This window comes from Epinephelus fuscoguttatus, linkage group LG8, assembly GCF_011397635.1.
Source record: "Epinephelus fuscoguttatus linkage group LG8, E.fuscoguttatus.final_Chr_v1".
Taxonomy (NCBI): domain Eukaryota; kingdom Metazoa; phylum Chordata; class Actinopteri; order Perciformes; family Serranidae; genus Epinephelus; species Epinephelus fuscoguttatus.
In genome coordinates, this window is record NC_064759.1 from 33286835 (window position 1) to 33292834 (window position 6000).

The window sequence follows — 6000 nt, forward strand, 5'->3', positions numbered from 1 at the left end:
CATTTTTTTGGTGTTTGAACTATGTGAACTTTTTCTGTTAAATATATGCCAGGTGTTTGTTTAGATATGTTTCATGGGATTAACACTAGTTTTAATACACCAGAAATATCTTCCTGGAAATTATGTCGTTTGCAGGTGCACCAAAACCCAGCAGAAGTGTGCATACAGGTGACTGTCTCACAAAGAGAGTTTATGCCCCAAATCCTGCCCTCTTTAGTCCTTTCCCTCTGTCTATCTCCAGCCAACCAAATAATCAACCAATCGACTGATCCACCAAATGCGTGCATGCATGTACAGTACACACACCCACACACTCTCTCTCACACAGTCTTGCAATAAACATTCACACACAAACACACGCATGCATGCATGCATGCAGATACCCGCCTCTGAGCCTCCTCCCTAATCCACAAAGACACTTATTGAGTGCTGGGATTAGTTAAAGGAGAATGCACCTGAAGGAAAACAAACCTTCAGTAACCAATCACATTGAATTTACATTTTTATGCTATATGTTTTTACATAAAATATATAATTTGCCTGTATTTAATCTCTCAGCCAGTGACGTCAGAAATGGCAGTATCTTCTATGAGTAGGAGAAACGTTTATGTCTTTCTGCTTACATTCCACGGTGCAAGTACATACATCACCTTATAAAATATCATAAAATCAATACCACTCGCTCCAGTTTAAAGTGCCTTCTGTGTTACATGTGAGGGGAAATGTCTTTGAAACCGTCAATGCAAACCTGGTTTATTCAGCGTGATATGTGTGCAGAGTCCTGATTTATTTGGTCTGTACCAAAGGATCATGGTGTAGCTCCATTAACACTGTGCAGGCGATCATGCAGGGTCCATGCTTTTCCAAGTTAAGCACAAACGGTAGTTCAACTAAGGATACAAGTTTAGTCATTTTATTGTGGTATTAGTCATAAGGCTAAACTTAATTCTGAAGGCTGGCACTAAACAATTAAAAGAGTCTACAGCCATGCTAGTAGCCCAGTGAGGCTGTTCGTAGACATAATGGTGATTTGAGCTAAATGCTAACATGCAGATCTTTAGCAATGACATTTGTCATGTTCATCATAGTTTAACCCTAAGTTAACATGCTAAGACATATAACTCAAGTATAGCTGGTGGAAATGTCATTTGTTTTGCAGGTACAGTATTGGATCATAAACCAAGGTACTGGAAAAAAAAAACTTAATTAAACCTAAACAAATTAGACCAAAAGTCATTGGAATATTTACTTGAGGGACTTTAAAAATATGTAGCAAAGTTGGAGTCATCCTCTAGGGACCATAAATGCATGTAAAATTGTTTATGAAAATCCATTCAATAGTTAGTTATTTAGATGTTTTAGTCTTGACTAAAGTGGTTGACCGACTTTGCCATCCCCAGAACCTGCTAATGTTGCTAAAACTCACATAACCTGACATAACCTAGGAAACTGCACTTTTTCTTAGCCTGTTGAAGGCTGATATGATCTGGCTTAACTATGATTAGTGAAGGTTAAGTTTAGAATATTTATATGTAGTTGTTTTCTGACAGTTTAATTGATACAAAATAATAATTTGAGAAAACTACTTCTAAAAATCTCGTCTAAAAATATTTCCAAGTGCAGCTCTGTTCAATCTACCATGTTATTATCTGCTTAGATATTTATTCAATAGTATTTGGAACCTCATGAATGAGCAGGAAAGATGCTGGTGGTGGCAAAAATATGCTGTTAATTCTGCTTTGGCAGCTGCTTCAGATTTTCAGAGCTGTCCCCAGTCCCTTACATTACTGTCCCATTTCTGACCCCCCACCCTCCTCCAGACTTTATGCAAATAGTGATAAAAACAATGGCAAAGAAAAAAGACAACTGAAAATGCCTGTCACTGTGGTGGATAAGAGAGAGAGAGTGAAGTGAATAGAATGACCCCTGTGGGGTCAAGTTATTTAACCCCTGCGTACTTCAGTGCTGATGCAAGAATTCCCAGCCTCTTCTTAGTTATACTACAAAAAAGATCCATATAATTTCCATGTTGGAGATGTACAGTAGTACACAAACCATAAGTTATGAGCATTGTTGGCTGACAAGACACAGATCAGGCAGCTCAACTGTTAAAGACAAAGCACAAACTCACACATAGCTGTTTCTCTGGGTCACTTGGAGAGCCAGTGTCTTTAGCTGCTTAATGAACAAGTAAGGCTCACATTCCCCGTCCCCCCTTTCTTTATCTGAAAGGAGCTGGCAGTGATGAGGCACCACTTTTCCAGGAAGACATTGTTTTCAAACCATGACACCTGATCCCTGCTTTCAGCATCGTCCAGCCCCCTCTGTACTAATTAAATGATTTTGCCAAAAATCTCTCCTCTCCATTTCACGCTGGGTGCATATAGAGCCTGTACACAGTTCTTAAAAAGACAAGAGCTGATGTGGTTAAAGAGCAGCTGGCAAGCTCAGCTATGCAGTGATGCAATAAGCTGCTGCTGGTGGCAAGAAAGGAAGCTCATCTTTCCGTCAGCAGCTCCCATTATCCTTCCAAAATGCATGTGATAATGGAGTGGACATGGGTGGGGAGATGAGTTTCCAAATTAATATAATTCCAAATTAGCTTCCAATGGGAGCCCAAATTTGATCGCAGATCCCATGTGCCAAAGGACCTGAGAAAAAAAAAGATTAATTTTACGGGCTCGTTTCCCCCCTCCTCTGCTATCTCAACCCCTCTGCTGCTTTCAAATTAAATAAGACCTCAATGGCTCCTCTACAGAACATGGTAATTAGCCCTCTTCATGAGAAATGAAAAAAAGAGGGGGTCCCTTTTAAGGGTCAAACCAGAAGCAGCATTGAGCATGCACACTGTCATTTATCACCGAAAGAGGTTCCTTCCAAGAAAAGTGGATGAAAGGCTGATGGGCTTCCCTACTGGGTTTCCCGGCACTGCTGGGCCGCGCGGATGTTGGAAAACACAGCCATGTGTGAGCCGAGGATTTAGCCACTTGGGGATAGAGGAGCTCAACTCATCATCAGCTCTGTCTTTAAGTCAACTGCACCCAGGAAGAGAGGATTTACAGCCATAAGTCCACATTTTACATTGAGCACAGGAAGGCACGGGTAATAAAGCAAGAGGCCCCACATTGCCATTAAACCTGATAAAGTGTGTGAATCAAAAAATCTCTTATGGGAGAGATAACCCAAAGTACTATAAGATGAAAATCAATTTGACACGCCATGCCAGAGAATAAAAGTCAACTGGGTATAACATTTAATCTCAACTTGAGTTTGTCAAATAAACAGGTTTATCACCATCTAAGCATCCTCCATTGATTCATAGCAGTGAAAACAAGCCCCCTTTTTCCCTAAAGGTTATGACGGCACCAGAGAGCAGGGACGCTGTTTGCTGGCTGTCAGAAACAGAGAGGAGAGGATAATAGGCTGTGATCTCTCACCCCTCTTCCTGGGCCTGTTTGTAAGTTGTGTGTGCACAGCGTATTTGGGATGCAGCATCTGCCACAGGCCCAGGGAAACCAGAGACCTTTAAGACACAGAGAGCCTTTATCCGGAAGAGCCTCACCAGCAGGGGGGCAGGGAAGCAAAAAGAGGAACTTTTGACCTCAACCTGACTGTCACAGTGAAGAGATGTCATCCTGACCTGTCAGTGTCGTAATGGTCTGAGACAGTGTAAAAAGAAAATTCAAAGTTGGTATTGAAAGACATCCAAATTTCACTCTTACCCGGATGTGTAAGGATCCCATGCTCATGACTACTGCCTGTCATGAAAACTGACAGTATTACTGACATTATCCTGGACCTTAGTTGTCTGACACACCCCTGTATCCCTTTGGCACCAACTGTGATGTCCCAAATGTGTTAATTACGCGTGAATTCATAAGTGGATGCTATGCTATTTTAAGTCTGTTCATACAAAGTATCATTAATTGTGTGTCAAGTAACACATTACGTTAATACAAGTGGGTATTGTTACAATATTTTGACATAGTGATCCTAAAATTTGTTTCTGGTCAAGGTTGCATTTGTATTACTACCACTTGGAGAGGCAAAAGTTAGACAACAGACCCAATATACCAATTTTCCCACTGGGGTACAAATACCTTTGGTTGGGAGTCGCTGTCCTAGAGAGTATTCCATGATGTACTTCTTGATATAATATTATATTACATGTCACTACCATTATTTAGCACTGCAAGGTATGAGCATTTGCCACAATATAATCCTGATATTTTACATCTTATTAATAAAATGGACATTTGTGGTAGTTATCAGTTAAATCAAGGATGTACTAAAGGTTCCAGACAGTTTTATGACCTCCCTCTAATAATTTACGGGGCACTCTGACCAAATGAAATTTTGTCAGCTATTAGGTATTTATCTAAAGATATTTTATCTACAACGTTGAGATTAATAGCTTGTTTGGCCTGGAGAGTAGCCATTGATGAAGTAATGTTACTTCAAGGTCCATTTAGTAGCTGTTTTGGAGCTTTTGATCATATCACACACTTTTGATTGTACAGTATCACACTTAAGCAAGTCCTTCTTTAAGTGATCAGAGGACAGAAAATTTCAGTATCTACCATTCCATGACACCTGGGCAACTGCATCTACCGAGGAAGATCATGTGATAGGATTGAAAGCTCCAGAGCAGCATGATCCAGGCCTGATCTGGTGTTGTGTATTTTAAAATTTTGTAAACATAAGCTAACTTCAAAGATTTGTAGTGATTTGTTCATTGGGTTATTGGTCTATTAACAATCCTTTTCATATTTAAACTTAACTGGTCCATGAGATATGAAAGTGAATGGCATTGCCATTTGAAATGCTTATTATGTTCATGCCTGACAACCTCCAATTTGAGGCTCATATGCATCCCAGTGTTGATGGGAAAAACAGTTTAAGATGTGCCAGTGCATGCCTTGTGTTAAGGAGCAGGTGTATATCTCTCTCCTGTGTATTGTAGAAGGGTCTGTGTATGGGGGGCTGCTGAGGGATGTCCTCATTCATGCAGCTAACTAACGAGTCCCCCAGGCCCAGACTGCATACAGCAGTGCAGCAGACTAACAGCATTACCATGACAAAGGTCTGTGGTCGGATGCAGTATGATAAAGGCATGGTAGAGATAGAAAGACACCCCCTTATTTCACACACTCTCGTTGGGGGTCAGACTAAAGCTCTCCAAAGTGTTTGAGCTTTAATGACTTGATAATACATGCCTGTGCATCGTGCACGTCAGTCCCCAGGGAATGAGACAAAATGTTACATAGAAAAATAATTTTTAAGTAAGAACGTCCGCAGCTAAAGAATGTTTTCTCTTCCCAAGATGGTTGGTTTCTCCAAAGGTCATTCGGGTTCAAACACAGATCGTATTTTGTCTCTTGGCCCTTCTTTAACTATACAATCAATTAATGGCTCAAACACTCAGTCAGGACAATGGAACACATCTACTTCAATGGACCATATAACTAAATCAACCAAAACCAGCTTTTACTATAACAATAAAAACATCAAACACTCTTGATGCTTTTGTGTTGCTGATTCACAGCTCATTGAAGAGGGAGCAGTCACCCTTCACTAAGGATATTTAAATAAATTATTACCTCACCATCTCACTGCACTGCGGAGCTGTAACATGTCAGTGTTTTGAGCTAGAATGGCTTTCAGTCGGTGCTGTACAATAGATTAAACTACATGAAAATATGTTCTATCTACAGGCTGAATTAATTTGTTCAGTGTCCATGAACAATACCCCACAAGATAAGACACAATGTCCCTGTTTTATTGGTCCATTGTATGAATTAGCAATATTTAATCAGCAAAATCAGACTTTTAGTAACATAAACGTTTCTCACACGCAGAGCTCCTTTGGAGATAGACGTAATCTGATTGGTTGAGTTGGACCCGATTGGAGGAACCTAAGCAAAAACTGTTTAATGGCCAATTTCACTGATTGGAAAATAAGAGACTAGGTGAGAACAGGTGGCTGACATTAGCAATGCT